A 16824-nucleotide genomic window follows, 5' to 3' on the forward strand; every position below is an offset into this window, starting at 1 on the left:
CAATACATTGACTGGCGAGAAAGGCCTTTATAGCTTTTCGGTTTCCATGGTGGGCCTAAGTATTTTTCAAGAAAGATTTTTTTTTTTAATTAAAAAAAAAGCACTAAAGCTAAGTTAAATTTAAAAAGCAACTTGTATTTGTATGGGCATTATTGGAATTTTTCTCTCCACCTAACTTATGATTCTTTACAATAAACTATGTTTGAAAGGAGTAATCATAGTGGAAATAACATTGATGCTGTCATCTTCTGAGGCTACATGCCCTAACATATGGTCTGAGGAACGTTTTGATACATGTGCCCCAAACCTATTTGACAATAGATCTCAATTTTTCTCAGAACAGCCCAATAAGGATTCTGATAAATGAGCCTGTAATACACACTAAGCATTTTGTGCTGTTTCTCACTCCTTCCTTTTCCCTACGTCGATCTTGAGTATGTTTTGCTGGTGGATGGAAACGTGAGTTGTGAACATCAGTGCTCTGGGTCAGCACATTCTCCATTCTCTATGCAGAGAAGTATGTTGAAAAGCTACAAAAGATCTCAAGTGTTGGAAACTAGTCCTTGGTCATCATTCTTGTAAAAGGGAGTCAGTCTGTGCATTGAATCCAAGGGTACTTTGTTCAGGCTTGTGAGCAAAGAATGTGGAGAGTCCCAGGTCTTAGAAGTTGCTGGTTGGGGTGAATGATTGGATGCCATTAACGTGGGGACACCATGTGAGTCTGCTGTGTGCCTTCGTTCTGTTCATAAAGTAAAAATATCCCTAGTCCCCACAGATTGTTGACCTTGATTCACATCTGGTTTCTAACACTAAAAGAGTGTATTTAGGCCCAAGACAGTGGGGTGCTTTAATCTTGGTGCATGATTGCTCGAACAGGGTTAGGTAGGCCTTGTTTAGAAGGGGAAGGGGCGGCAGAGGGGCCTCTTACTGAGTATCTATGTGCCTGGAAACTTCACAAACAGCCTGGCCACTACGTGATACCATTTCCATTAACCAAAGAAGAGAATGAGGCTCAGAGAGGTTTGGTGATCAGCCCAAGGTCACACAGCTAGTGCGAAAGGCAACAGGAATTTGAATTCAGGTCTAAGCAGTTCCCTTGTTTAATCCACCACACTTGGAAATTGGAGGATGCAGCCTTACTAGACATACACTAGCCTTTTTCTTACTCTTCTCAGATGTTATGCCCTGAAGGAAGATGGTGAGAACCAGAGCATTGTCAGCAGTAATTTTTCCTTGTTTATGCAGAGGAAGTCTGCTAATGATTTGCAAAATTGATAATGAGTTTTCTCTTGCAGTCATACGCATCTGGGAAGTGTACATAGTTCCACCTGAAAGTGTTACGAATTTTATGTGGTAGAACTATAGCTATAATGTGATAGCATTTTACCTATTGATTTAGCAAAGACGGTGTGTGATAGGACTAATCGCACAGCCATTGGTGTCTCAGCGCCCCCTCCCTGTCATTGTTAGAGCCTTTCTGTTTAGCATCTGGTCATTCCTGTCAAGCCTCGGAAAAACGATGATAGACATAGATCTGGTAATTCCCATGCGATGTCTGTCTTAAGGAAATAATTAGGAATATAGACCAAGCTTTATGTACAAACATTTCTATTATTATGTTACTTACCAATCATTGGAAGGAATCTAAAAAATTCACATTTTCCCACCAAAACTCTATTTTTACATTTTTAAAAGAGAGAGAGTGTGATTGTACAGGGGCAAGGGGGGACAGAGGGAAAGGGAGAGAGAGAATGTTAAGTAGGCTCCATGCCCAGCACAGCGCCTGATCTTACGACCCTGAGATCACGACCTGAGCCAAAACCGAGAGTTGGATGCTTAACTGAATGAGCCAACCAGGCACCCCTATTTTTACATTTTTATCCAGACTTTGGACTTAATGAAAAAGATGGAATATGAAAGTGTAGAACAATCTAGGGTTCATGTGATGCACTGACACAAATGTCTAATAAAATACTGTTACCAACTTCGAAAAAGTAATTCCGTAAAGATTATGGTACATGGATGGGGTTTATTTGTGTAAAATCCCCACCATGCTCCAGAGATCATTTAAAGTAGCATTCAAAGATACACGCCATTCTTAAGATGGAATTCTTTAAATAAGTGACTCCAAAAAAGCCAAGAGATCATAAGCTATTGCCATCATTTGCTCCCAAAATGTCTGCCAAAAAGTCTTAGGTGCTTGCCTGGAAGTCATTGCCAATTTGGCTCTGAAGAACTTTCTGCCACCAGTGGGTCATCGGCTTATAGGATGTAAAGGTCAAAATCATCAGCTGCCCGAGATAATTCCATAGAGAGCAACAGACATTTCCGGTTGGACCCTTAAGGAGACGAGACTTACGGAGTACGGAACAATTTGTTGAGGACAGTCTTCCAGCAAACAGAGTGATACATTTGACAGAATCGTCTCCAGAGTTGTGCTTCAGACATTAGACAGGTAGCCAGGAAACTTCACAGGGAAACTCAACACAGCAATTTCCTGGGCCTTCCCTTGCAGGGCTGGAGAGAGGAGGTGCAGAGCCCAGACATTGACATCTGTCCATCTAGGGACTGAAGGACCTGTCCTTCTGGACAGCCTTGCTAATTGTTTGTTTGTTTGTTTGTTTGTTTGTTTGTTTGTTTTTACTGGGTCCAACTTGTGGTTGTCATTACATAGCAACGGGTACCAGTTCCATGCCCAGGCAAGGCCACGTGGTATACGATGACCACGTCTCTAGGGGAGCATGCCAAATCAGATGATCCGTTTTCCTTTATGAGCACGTGAGCTGGGATACAATGCCCTCCTCTCACCTCCCTGTTCCCCACATCTTCTAATAGTGCAAACTCTTGTGAGACCCACAGCGAGGACCACTTTAGGGCATATTTCCCTGGTCTTTGGGCCTCTAGCAGAAGAGCAAGTCTCTCTTAGTGTCTTGTGTAGGAAACCACTATAGGCAAGAAAGAACTTACTACAAGGCAGGTTCTGCTAGAACCACACAGTTCTGTCTGTCTCAGAAAACCTGGCTGCCATTCTATCCAAGATCATTGCAATAGGCCTGTAATAGAGATGTCCAGGCAAATATTTTACAGTGCTATTGGGCCATTGGAGGGGTCATAGAATGCACTGTACGTAGTAAAAGTACTGGACAGAGTCATGCACTGCATGCCACTCTACACTGTCACTTTCACACAACAAGTATTTGCCTGTGCTATTTTTATTTGAGAAAGGCGTATTTTTTTACAACTTTTATAAACATCTTTATTACATGTGTTTTTTAATACTACTCTAAATGCATTTAAAAATGGAAAACACATCTCTTCACTTAAAAAAAAAATACTGTTCTTTTCCTACCAAGCAAGTACAGAACTTTTAAATGTAGTTATTACAATTGTTTTTAAACACTTCTTCACATGCATTATGGAAGATCTGTCATCTGTTCTGTGAAATAACACTGTTCTCAAAGTTTCCTGCACATACAGATCTCATAATCATCTTTATTACATGTGCTTTTAGCACTTGTCTTAATAGAAAGGTGTATCTTTATCATTGCTTACACCCCATTTAGATTTTCATTGGTGGAAAGCACTCCTTTGAATTGAGGGACTATGATGTAGTGAAAAGAGCATGTGCTTTAGGGTTCAAGTCCTGACTCTGTCACTTAGTAGTCATGAGTCCTTGGTCATTTTTATCTCTTAAGGCCATTTTTTTGTTGTTGTTTTTCATTTCTTTTCTTCCTAAGCAGCATAGCTGTAGGGTCTGAGAATGTAAGTTTGAAAACTGGTAGTGTAGACACTTATTCCTGGAATGGCCACTGGGAGGCAGCATAGTCACATTTTTGCATAGTCATTGGCCACCTCCGTTAAAATTAGAAGACAATAACTTGAAGGAAGTTGTATGTATATTATACATGTTTGACTTGTGGATAACATATTTAAAGGAAATTATGCATTTATAAGTAGAAGTTTTTAACAGGGTACTGATATGTATACGTACCCCTATATACACATACAGTCATCTCTATATATCTGTATTTATACGCACATACACTACACCAGGGTCTAGATAAAAATGTCTTTCATACCAACAGATATGCTGGCTAAATCTTGCAATACTTAAGATAACATTTATTTTAATGACAAAGGATAAAAATATGATTTAAAAATTTGTAAAACATGGAAAATCACCAAGTATGGAATATAGCTATGATAACACTCAGACCAAAGAGAATCAGTGTTAGAAGTTTGAAGTGATCAATTATATGTGTTTGTGTGTGTAGACACATGTGCACACCTGTGTATATCGGTGTATGTTTGCACACATACTCTCCTGTAGCTTTTGAGTGGTCTCACTCTCTGAAAAGTGTTTTGTAAGTAGCTTTTATGATTTAAAATATATTGAAACCCCCCATATCATTAAACATTATTCTGAAACTTCATGGTCCATCACATTCCATCTTGTGGATATCCTGTCATTATATGGTGTCTAACAAAAATATATGTCATTTCCATTTTTCCCATCATAAGCAACATTGCCATGCAAACTCATAATTATATCTTTGGGATAAATTCCAAGAACTGGCCAAAAGATGAGACTTTTGATACCCACTTCCAAGTTGTTCTTTAGAAAAACTAGCAATTTCCCTTTTACCAGCAGTGGGAGTGGAAATCCTCTCTATCACTTCCTCCTTCACACTTTATATGCAAAGATGAAGATGGACTGTTGCCCCTTTTTGCTACACAAGATGTGATTAGCAACCAATGTCTAAAAGTTGACTCAGCCTGAGATTTCTAGTAACATTGGCTTTCTTCTTTCCCTTTGGGAAATGACTCCCACAGAACAGCATGTGCACTGTCTTGACTGAGAATGATCTAAATTTGGGGACGTGCAACCTGACCTATGCACCACGCTCTGATCTTCATTGTCCCATCACACACATATCCATACCCTCCCTCAGTTTCCTCAGCCACGAAAAACCGAGACTTCCCCAGGACTTCTTCCCGAAGTCTCCTCCTCTCCATCAGCCTGTTGCACCCTGACTCACCTGTGGGTTCTCTGTGTTGTGGCATCCTGAGTAATCTCATTGCCTGTGCCTGGCACCTGGGCTGGCCCTCAAGAGGAATATCCTGCATGTTTATGCAGGGACAGCGATAGAGGAAGGCATGACACTGCCTTCTCTTAACTGAGGGCCTCCTACTTCTCAGACCTTAGTCTGAGGGATTGAGACAGGAGACCTGCAGAATTCCTCTTTCACAAACGTGCTCAGTGCATAGGTTTCCACCAGTTTATAAAGATTCAGGTTGATGTTTGGCCAACAATTTGTACTTGTGGGATACAAGTGAGGATATTTTAATACATATTTCTTGCATATATGGTTTGAAAACATGACTGAAATTATCCTGGGTCAATTCAATCCGGTCAGTCTGGACCTTTAGACTGTTAGGCACATATTTCATGAAGGACCACCTCATCCTTTGCAAGTGGGCCATCTCCAGCACATTTTTGTCTTCTGAGGTCCAGAAGACACCCCACAGAGGCTGTCAGACACTCTCTACTAGTGAGAGAGAAGCCAAGCTCCTGGTGCAGCTCTTCACTTTCCTGTCCAGGCAGGGACCTTCTTGGAAATGAGCAACCTGCAAGCTCAGGGCCACGTCTTCAAAAGGTCTCCAGGAATCTCTAATGACTACTCTTTGGAGGTGATGGTTGCAGGCTCTGGGTGGAAAGCCCCAGACAGCTGCTGGCTGGGGTCTTGGCTCCAGGCCCCCAGCCCCAGGCCCCCAGCCTCACAAAGGTAATATCTGAAAAGAAAGAATCACTTAGGCTGGTCTGATTACTTTTCAAAAACATATGTGGCCTTTATTATGTGCTGTGCTTCAGAAACGTAAACTCCTAACACTCTAAGAATTTAGGACCATTATTATGCCCATTGATAGATGAGGTATTAGACTATCACTAAAGCCCAAATGCCAAATCCATCTGCCTGTATCCATTTTAATATAATATCTAAGAAGTATACAATCGGAAGCTAGGCACGCATTTCTGCCAACGCATGTGAAAATAATGTCCACCAGGTGGTGCTATGTCAATTTAGAATAGAGAGTTGCGGAGTGCCCTGCTACTTTACAGATTCAGGTAAAACACTGGTTTCACTAAAACACTGTCAGGGGAAAATAAACTTGCATTTCTGGGGTGTGTTGCTGTGGAAATGCAGTTGGCATATCTGCAACAGATCTGAGGATGCTCAGAGCCAAGAAATCCACCCTTAACCCCACACTTTCCCCAGGGGGTAATCAGCTTGAATCTACCACCAAGTCATTGGGTCACCAGAGTGCTGACTTAACTTCAAGGGGATGCTGAAAAAGTCCTTCCCTCCCTTCACCTGGAAAAAGTGAATAACCAGCCCTCCTATTATCAACTAAGATTATGGTCAACCGATGCTGAAATTGGTCATCTCATCTCATGCACACTCTCTCCATTCTTTCAGTTTGAGATGATGCATAAATACTAGCCAAGTATCTTGGGTGGTATTAAATTCAGAGGAGTCACTGTCTTGGTAATATGGCTAATGCAGTGAGGATTTCTGTATTTACCCTGAAAATAATTAGGAATTTGCCTGATGCATATGGAAAGGAAGGAAAAGTGATGCTTATGGAAAAGAAGGAAAAACACTTAAACTCTTGACACTTAAAATATTTCCCAAGTAGCCTGGAGTCATGAGGTTTTTGTTTTTGTTTTTCCTATAATCTGTGTTGTCCAATACCATAGCCTATAAACACATATGGCATGTTAAACTTAAATAAAATTTGAAATTCTGTTCCTCAATTGTATTAGTCTATGTCAAGAGGCCAGTGCCTAGAAGTGGAGTAGCTTCTATATTGGACAGAACAAATATAGGACATTTAGGTTATCATGGAAATTTCCATTGCAATCAGCCTGGTTTAAGAGAAGCAAGAATATTTTCCAGTGGTCATCTTTATCCGCTGGCCCTGATCATAGTTGCACACACAGCACCGTAAGCCAATAGGGATGAAGAAAAGACAATCGTCGGAGGATGCCGGGACTCCTCAGACTCCAATAACATTTTAAAACAGTTTAAGGGTAGTTAAAGCATTTATGCTACAATTTTTTACCTACATATTTATTTTTCAGGCTTTCTGAGATATAATTGACATATAACCCAGTGTAAGTTTAAGCCTACAGCATGTTGATATACACTTACATATTGCAAAATGATTGTCACCTCCATTGTACCACATGCCTACCTTTTTTTTTTTTTTTGGAGAATGTTTAAGACCTACTCTCTTAGCAACCTCTGAGTATATAATACAGCATTATTAACTGTAATCGCTATGCTGCATGTCAGACTCCCAGAACTTATTCATCTTATAAGTCTATACCCTTGACCAAATCTTCCCATTTTGCACACCAGCCAGCCCCTGGCAACCACCAATCTACTCTCTATTTCTATGAGTTCAGATCTTTTAGATTCTGCATCTAAGTGATATCATATAGTATGTGTCTTCTCTCACTTATTTCATGTAGCATAATGCCCTCAAAGTTCTTTTATGATAACCGCAAATGGCACGATTTCCATTTTTTCTCATGGAAAATATTCTATTTTATAAATATGCCACATTGTCTTTGTCCATTCATCCATAGAAGGGCACTTAGACAGCTTCCGTGTCTTGGCTATTGGGAATAATGCTGCATTGACTATGGGAGTGTTGATATCTCCTTGACATCTTAGTTTTATTTTATATTTTATTTGAATATATACTGAGAAGTGCGATGTGGGATCATATGGTAGTTCTGTTTTTAATTTTTTTGAGGAACCTCCATACTGTTTCCATAGTGGCTGTACCAATTTGCATTCCCACTGACAGTGTACAAGGGTTCCCTTTTCTCCACATCCTTGTCAACACTTTTTATCTCTTGTCTTTCTGATGACAGCCATCCTGACAGGTGTGAGGTGGTATCTCATTGTGGTTTTGATTTGCCTTTTCCTGATTTTTAGCAATGCTGAGTACATTTTCATATATCTGTTAGCCATTTGTATGTCTTCTTTGGAAAAACACCTTTTCGGTGCCTTTGCATATTTTTAAAAACTTTGATTTTTTTGGTATTGAATTATATGAGTTCTTTATATATTTTGGAAATTAATACCTTACCACATATGTGATTTGCAAATTTTTTCTCCAGTTTCAAGGTTGCCTTGTCATATTGATGAGTATTTATTTTGATGTGCAAAAGCGTTTTGGTTTAATATAGTCCCACTTATTAATTTTTGCTTTTATTGCTTGTGCTGTTTGTTGCCAAAAAATCATTGCCAAGACCAGTGTCAAGGAGCTTTTCCCATGTGTTTTCTTCTAGGAGTTTTATGGTTTCAGGTCTTATATTTAAGTCTTTAATCCATTTCAAGTTATTTTTTGTGAGTGGTAAAAGATGGGGTTCCAATTTCATTTGTCTGCTATTTTCCCAACACTATTAAAGAGACTGTTTTTTTCTCAGTGAGTTTGTTTAGCTCCTTTGTCAAACATTAATTGATTATAATATGAGGATTTCTTTCTGGGCTCTTGATTCTGTTCCATGGGTCTCTGATTATATTTAAGTCAGTATACCGTAGTGCTTTGATTGCTACACCTTCACAATATTGTTGAAATCTGGACGTGTGATCTTCCAGCTCTGCTCTTCTTTCCAAGGACAACTTTGGTTATTTAGGGTCTTTGGTGATTCCATATGAATTTTAGGATTGTTTTTTCTACTTCTGTGAACAACGCCATTAGAATTCTGGTAGGGATTACACTGAATGTATAGATGGCTTTGGGTAATACGGACATTGTAACAAGGTTCATTCTTCGATCCATGAACACAGGATTGTGTTTGTTCTCATTTTTTATTCATTGTTTCTTTCATCAAAGTCATGTCGTTCTCAGCGTATGCATCTTTAACATTCTTAGTTAAATTTATTTTTAAGTCTTTTATTGTTTCTGGATACTATTGTAAATGGAATTGCTTTCTTTATTTCATTTTCAAATGTCTAATTGTTAGTATAGAGAAACAACTAATTTCTGTGTGTTGATGTTGTATCCTGCAGCTTTACTGAATCTGTTGATTCTAACAGTTTCTTGGTTGGGTCTTTAGGATTCTGTCTATATAAGATCATATCATCTGCAAACAAAGAGGAGTTTTACTTTTTTATTTCTAATTTGGATACTTTTTATTTCTTTTTCTTCACTGATTGCTCTGGGCAGCACTCCAGTACTGTGTTGAATAGGAGAGGTGAGGGTGGCCACTATTGCCTTGTCCCTGATTTAGAGGAAAAGCTTTTAAACGTTCACCATGGAGTTTAATGTTAGCTGTGGGTTTGTCATTTGGCCTCTTTATGTTATGTTCCTTTTATTCCAAATTTGTTCAGTGTTTTTATCATGAAAGGATGTTGTATTTTGTTAGTGTTTTGCCTCTATCAAGATGATCATATGATTTTTATCTTTTATTCTATTAATGTGGTGTTTCATATTTATTGATTTCTGTATATTGAAACATCCTTGAATCCCAGGAATAAATCCTGCTTGATCATGGTGTATGGGCCTTATTTTTTAAGTTTTTATTTAAATTCTAGTTAGTTAACATACAGTGTAATTTTAATTTCAAGTGTACAATATAGTGATTCAACACTTCCATACATCACCCAGGGCTCATCACAGCAAGTGCCCTCCTTAATCCCCATCACCTATGTAACCCCTCCCGCCACACTCCCCTCTGGTAGCCGTCAATTTGTTCTCTGTAGTTAAGAGTCTGTTTCTTGGTTTGCCTCTCTCTCTTTTTTTCCCCTATGTGCCTTTGCTTTGTTTGTTAAATTCCACATATAAGTGAAATCATAGTATTGTTTTTCCCTGACTGACTTATTTTGCTTAGCATAATACTGTCTAGCTCCATCCATGTCAGTGCAAATGACAGGATTTGATTCCTTATGGCTGCGTAATAAATATTCTAGTGTGTGTGTGTGTATGTGTGTGTGTGTGTGGTGTGTGTGTGTGTGTGTGTGTATATAACACACATCTTTTTGTCCATTCATCAATCAGTGGACACTTGGGTTGCTTCCATAATTTGGCTATTGTAGACAATGTTGCTATAACCCTTGGGGTGCATGTATGCCTTTGAATTAGTGGTTTTGTATTCTTTGGGTAAATACCTGGTAGTGCAATTGCTGGGTCATAGGGTAGTTATATTTTTAACTTTTTGAGGAAACTGCATACTGTTTTCCAGAGTGGATGCACCAGTTTACATTCCCGCCAACAAGGCAAGAGGTTCCCCTTTGTCCACATCCCTCACCAACACCTGTTGTTTCTTATGTTGCTGAGTTTAGCTATCGTGACAAGTGTGAGGTGGTTTTGGTTTGTATTTCCCTGATGGGAAAATGATCAGTGATCAGTAATGTTGGGCATCTTTCATGTGTCTGTTGGCCATCTGTATGTCTTCTTTGGAGAATGTCTGTTCAAGTCTTCAGTCCATTTTTTAATTGGATTATTCATTTTTGGAGTGTTGAGTTTTGTAAGTTCTTTATATATTTTGGGTGCTAACCCATATGTCATTTGCAAGTATCTTCTCTTATTCCATAGGTTGCCTTTTAGCCTTGTTGATTGTTTCTTTCACTGTGGAGAAACTTTTTATTTTCATATAGTCCCAATAGCTTATTTTTGCTTTTTGTTTCCCTTGCCTTAAGAGACATATCTAGGGGCACCTGGGTGGCTCAGTCATTAAGCACCTGCTTTTGGCTCAGGGCGTGATCCCAGGGTCCTGGGATCGAGCCCCGCATCAGGCTCCCTGCTCTGCTGGGAAGCCTGCTTCTTCCTCTCCCACTCCCCCTGCTTGTGTTCCCTCTCTTGCTGGCTGTCTCTCTTTCTGTCAAATTAATTAATTAATTAATTAATTAAATCTTTAAAAAAAAAGGAGACATATCTAGAAGGAGGTTGCTATGGCTGATGTCAAAGAAGTTACTGTCTGTGTTCTAGTCTAGGATTTTTATGGTTTCAGGTCTCACATTTAGGTCTTTCATCCATTTTTAATTTATTTATGTATATGGTGTAAGAAAGTGGTCCACTTTCATTCTTTTGCATGTTGCTGTCCAGTTTTCTCAACACCATTTGTTGAAGAGACAGTCTTTTTCCCACTGGATATTTTTCCCTACTTCGTTGAAGATTAATTGACCATATAATTGTGGGTTTATTTCTGGGTTTTCTATTTTGTTCTAGTGATCTATGTGTCTATTTTTATGCCAGTATCATACTGTTTTGATTGCTACAGGTTTGTAAATATAACTTGAAGTCTGGAATTTTGATGCTTCCAGCTTTGCTTTTCTTTTTTAAGATTGGCTATTCAGGGGTTTTGTGGTTCTGTACTGTGGCCCTTTTACTATAGTTTTGAATTGAACTAATGTTTTTTGTGTGTGTGTGAATTTTTGCATCTGTATTCATCAGGGACACTTATCTGCTCTTTTCCTTTCTTATGGTGCCTTTGTCTAGCCTTGATATCAGGGTAATACCGGCCTTGTAAAATGAATTTTGCAGTGTTCTCTCCTCTAAGTTTTTTGGAAGAGTTTGAGAAGGATTGGTGCTAATTATTCTTTAAATGTTGGCAGATTTCACCACTGAAATCATCAGGTCCTGGGCTTTTCTTTTTGGAGGTTTTGATTGCTGATTCAATCTCCTTACTCCTTATTCATCTGTTTCGATTTTCTTTCTTTCTGATTCAGTCTTGGTAGTTTGTATGTTTTTAGGTATTTATCTCTTCTAGGTTATCCAGTTTGTTGGCAAATAGTTATTTATGTCTGTTGGGTCCATTTGGTCTAAAGTATGGTTCAAGTTCAATGTTTCCTTATTGATTTTCCGTCGGATGATATATCCATTGTTGAAAGTGAGGTATTCAGTCCTCTACTTTTATTGTATTTTCTATTTCCTCTTTCAGATCTGTTAGTATTCAATTTAGGTTTTACATTTAGTATTATGGTTAGGTTTTCTAGTGTTGAGTGCATATATATTTATGATTGTTATCTTCTTGATGAATTGACCTCTTCATCATATAATGACCTTCTTTATCTCTTGTTACTTTTTTTTTTTGCCTTAAAATCTATTTTGTCATATATAAGTATAGCTACTCCTCTTTTTGTTTCCACTTTCATGGACTTTTTTTTTTTTTTTCATCTCTTCACTTGGAGTCCATGTATGTCCTTAAGTCAAACTGAATCTCTCGTAGGCTGCATGTAATTGGGTCTACTTTTGTTATCCAGGCAGCCAGTCTATGTCTTTTGATTGGAGAATTTAATCCATTTGTATTGAGTAATTATTGACAGGTAAGAACTTACTAATGCCATTTTATTAGTTATTTTCTTGTTGTTTTGCAGTTCCCTTGTTCCTTTCTACCTCTCTTGTTCTTTTCCTTTGTGAATTGATATTTACATGTGGCTTCCATAAAACACCTTATAGATATCACAATCTATTTTATGCTGGTAACAGTGTATCCTCAATCATATACAAAATCCCTACCCTTTTATTCCCCCCTTTTATGTTTTTAATGTGAAGACTGATCTTTTTATATTGTATGTCTATTAATGAATTATTGTAGCGACAGTTATTTTTAATACTTTTTTCCCTTTCACTTTTATTAACACACCACCATATTACAGTATTATAGTGTATTCTGAATTTGGCTATATACTTACTTTTAGTGGTGTGTTATATTTTTTCATATTTTTTTATATTACTAATCAGTGTCCCTTAATTTCAGCTTGAAGAACTCTTTTCAACCTTTCTTGTAAGACAGTACTACTGGTGATGAACTCCTTCAGCTTTTGTTTGGTAGGGGAAGTCTTTAGGACACCTTCATTTCTGAAGGACAGCTTTACCTGGTAAGGTAGCCTACATTGGCATGTTTTTTGTGTTTTGTTTTTTGCTTTAGTGCTTTAGGTATATCGTCTCATTCTCTTCTGGCCTGCAAGGTCTTTGCTGAAAAATCCACTGATAGCCTTATGGGCGTTCCCTTGAATGAGAGAAGTTTTTTTCTTGCTGCTTTTAAAATTCTGTTTGTCTTTGATATTAGGCAGTTTCATTATAATTTGTCTTGGAGAAGATTGTTTGGAATTGAAATTTTGGGGTGACTTATTAGCTTCATGAATTTGGATACCCAAATTTCTTTTTTTTTTTTAAGATTTTTATTTATTTGAGAGAGAGAGAGAGCAACAGAAAGAGAGCACAAGCGGGGAAGGGACAGAGGGAGAAGCAGGCTCCCACTGAGCAGGGAGCCTGATGCGGGGCTCTGTCCCAGGACCCTGGGACCATGACCTGAGCCACAGGCAGTTGCTTAACCGACTGTGCCACCCAGGCATCCCTGGATATCCAAATTTCTCCCCAACTTTAGGACATTCTCAGGTATTATTTCTTTAAATAAGCTTTCCACTCCCTTCTCCCTCTCTTCTCCTCTTTGATTATAGTACATTTTTCCCTTAATAGTGTCCTATAAATTCCATAGGTTTTCTTCATTCCTTGTCATTCTTTTTTATTTTAACTTCTCTGATTGGAGAATTTCAACTGATTTATCTTCTAGCTTATGATAGTCTCTTTTGCTTGGTGGGTCTGCTGTTGTAGCTCTCCATTGAATTCTTCAGTGTAGTCATTGTCTTCTTCCGCTCCGGTGGTTCTGTTTTTGATTCTTCCCCCGCTATGTCTTTGCTGATCTCCTCATTATGATCTTGTATAATTTCCCTGAAGTCGTTCAGTTATTTATCTGTGTTCTCCTGTAACTCTCAGAGTATGCTTAGAACAATTATTGTGAATTCTTTGTTGGACAAATCCTGGATCTTTGGGGCCAGTTACAAGAGGTTTACTGTGTTCCTTTGGTGGAGTCATATTTCACTGATTCCTTATGAATTCTGTGGCAAGCACTACCGCAAATGGCTGTAATGGCTATTGGGTCCTTAGCGGCATCTCCGTGGTCTGCAGCTAGGGACCAAGGCAGGTGGCTATGGTGGCTAGAACCAGTGCTGTGCACCCTTGGTTGTAGGAGCCAGCTGCAGGTGCCTGTGTAGTGGCACAGGCTGGCTGCAGGCAGTCAGGAGCCAGGGCCAGCTATGGGCTCACTGGCAGCACAGGGGCCCTGACTGTGTGCACCACCGTGGTTGCTGGGTTACACCACAGCCACATGGTAGTGGAAACTGGTGAGAGCAACCAGGCTGGGGCATGCTTGTGCACAGCCGGAAGGGCTAGCTGCAGTTCCTGTGTTCCGTGGGGGCGCCGTAGGGAGGGACTCCGGCAGCAGGCATCAGTGACTGTGACTACCTGTTGGGCAAAAGCTGGCAGAATCCGCAGGGGTTCCGTAGTGTCTGGGCTAGCCGTTGGTTTCTTTGGTAGTAAAATCTGCTGGGTTTGTCTGGAGAGCGGATTACTATGAAAGGCTCTTGCTCCTGCTGTGTGGCTGCTTCTGGCAGCCCCCGTGTTTGTTCCTTGTTCTTCACCACCTCTTTCCGCATCAGCTCTGCCAGTCTTGGTTGGGTATAACCGGACCGGGAACTTAATGTGGTGCCTCGAAAGGCTAGGGATGCCAGTCACTCAGTCAGCTCTTCCTCTCCTGGGGGGTCCTCTTTCTACCTGGGGAGTGTCCTCTTGGCTCTGAGTGCTGATAGATTGGGGGGGAGGGATGACGGAGCAAAGGGAAGCTGTCTTCCTTTCCTTTCCGCGTGGTTATCTGCAGGCTTTTGTTCCACGGTGTCACTAAGGTTTAAGTGGACTCCAGTTCTCTGTAGAGCTGTTTCTGTTCGTGGATAGCTAATTGTTGATCTCTGCGGGGTTACAGATGTTGGGCTCTCCTAAGTTGCCTTTTTGGGGATAGTACTTCCTTACAATCTTTTAATTGGGGTGATTTTTTTGAAAAGCATTTTAAAAATATGAATAACCAGACTATAAATATTTTAATAGACTTCTAATAAGAAAATAGTAAACATTGCTAATCTAGTTTTTATTATTGAAATTATTTTTGTTTAAAATTGAACCTAAATTTTTTTCCATAATGCTTTAGGCAATATTAATAAGGTCAATAAATACACACTATTAAATGTAAGCCTAGGAAATGTTATTTTCTGTTAGCATTGAGACGCAAAGAAGAAAAAGAACATGGGAGAATAATAGGAGGGGATCTTTAGGCTGGGGGTAGGGCCAGAATGGCTTCTTTAAGTCACTTTGCAATTGTGGCTGGAAGGATGAGGCAGCATTGGGTGGGTAAGAAAAGGGCTGTGAGTAGATGTGCAGAGCTCAGTATTTTTAAGGAAGCAAGGGAAGGCTAATGTGGGGAGTGAGGTCCATTCTAATGCATTGGGGACCTCTATTGTGGTTTAAGCTTAGGAATCTACTGCCTTGTGAAAAAATATGGCTTAAAGAAATCAGGCTTCCAAGTGGCATCAAGGAGCTGTTTTGGGGTGCTTGCCATACCCAGGTAGGAGATAAGGACAACTCTGCCAGAGGCAGAAGCCATGGGGAAAAAAATGGACAGAGTCCTTTTGGAGGGAGAACTGACAGGATTTGCTGATGGAACTGAGATAGAGTGATATATGAGAAGTGTCCGAAGTGATTCCCAGATCCGTCTTGCAGAAGTTGTGCTATTCCTCAAGATAATGATTTGAAGGAATGAATGAATGGGAACACTTGAAGGGCACCAGGTTTCTTGAGAAGGTCAGGGAAGGTTGAATTCTGTTTTAAATAGCTTGAGCTTATGTAGTCTCTGAGACCGCTAAGTGAAGATATGTAGTGCAGACAAAATACAGTCAAACGAGATGTTTTATGTTTGGCTCTCAGCGTATTACTAAACCCTTCCCCTGTGTGTGGGGCAGCAGACACCAAGCTCCGGGCAGCAGGCAGTCAATGTGCCGGTGCTCATGCCTGGGGGGATGGCAGGCAGACGTGAGCCTTTCCTGGAGGGCTCTGGGTGGTGTCCACTGCATTGTGTTCACCAGCGTCTGATGCTCTGTCAGGCCCCAAGCATACAAGCTATACTTTGCTTACCTGAATAACTGAGAACCTCAGATGCTTCTGAAGGCCTCCTCCTTCTCCCTCCCTGCTCTGCTTTCTTGATGCACAACTGAACTCGTGGGACCATCCTTACTGAAGATTTCAGTGCTGAAGTTGGAGCAATGTGTGGGCACATGTGTGTTGAGGGGCGGGAGTAAGGGGATAGGCCTTAATCTCCCAGCTGAAAGTATGTTATTAAACAGGGAGAGGAGAGTCAAGACAGATCTGTTTGGACAGATCTCCCTGAGTGTTAATTTAAATAACTAAGCAGTGACCCCAGGAGCTGACCCATGGTCTGACTGCTTCCCTGCCTTCACTCAATCCTTCACTTAACCATCATTTTCTCTCTACTTGCTGATTCCCTTCATTGATATAAAATTCCTTGCAAAAACTGTGCATTGAACACCATCCATAGAACCTGGATGTCACCGAGATGGAGGCTGGCAAATTTGGGAATACAGTAGTGAGTGAGGGGAGGCCCGGCTTTGTAAGGGGGGGTGGGGGGATAGGTTCACTGAAGTCGTACCCGAGCTGAGTCTTGAGGAGATGCAACGGTTGGGGTACGGAGATGCAACAGTTGGGGTACGGGGTGGATTTGCAAGGCTGTTCCAGACATAGGGATGAACATGTACAAGTGTGAAAGTAGCAGTTGAAAAGTGTGTCCTGCAGCAGGAATAATACCTAAATGGTGGACAGGGACTGATTCAAAAGATCCCTGTATTCAGAGCTCATTACTTTTGCTTTGGGCTGCGGGAAGTTTTAGGAAAAAGATCGGAA

General features: G+C 40.1%; 1 protein-coding gene across 1 annotated transcript in view; it reads left to right on the top strand.

The window, feature by feature from the left end:
• The window catches only part of GABRA5 (gamma-aminobutyric acid type A receptor subunit alpha5), an 86358-nt gene that overhangs the window by 16947 nt on the left and 52587 nt on the right, over positions 1-16824 (top strand). The gene's annotated exons all lie outside the window — the stretch shown is intronic.

Source organism: Ursus americanus, chromosome 28 (genome assembly GCF_024610735.1).
Source record: "Ursus americanus isolate L20-20 chromosome 28, mUrsAme1.1.p, whole genome shotgun sequence".
NCBI classification, from domain to species: Eukaryota; Metazoa; Chordata; class Mammalia; order Carnivora; family Ursidae; genus Ursus; species Ursus americanus.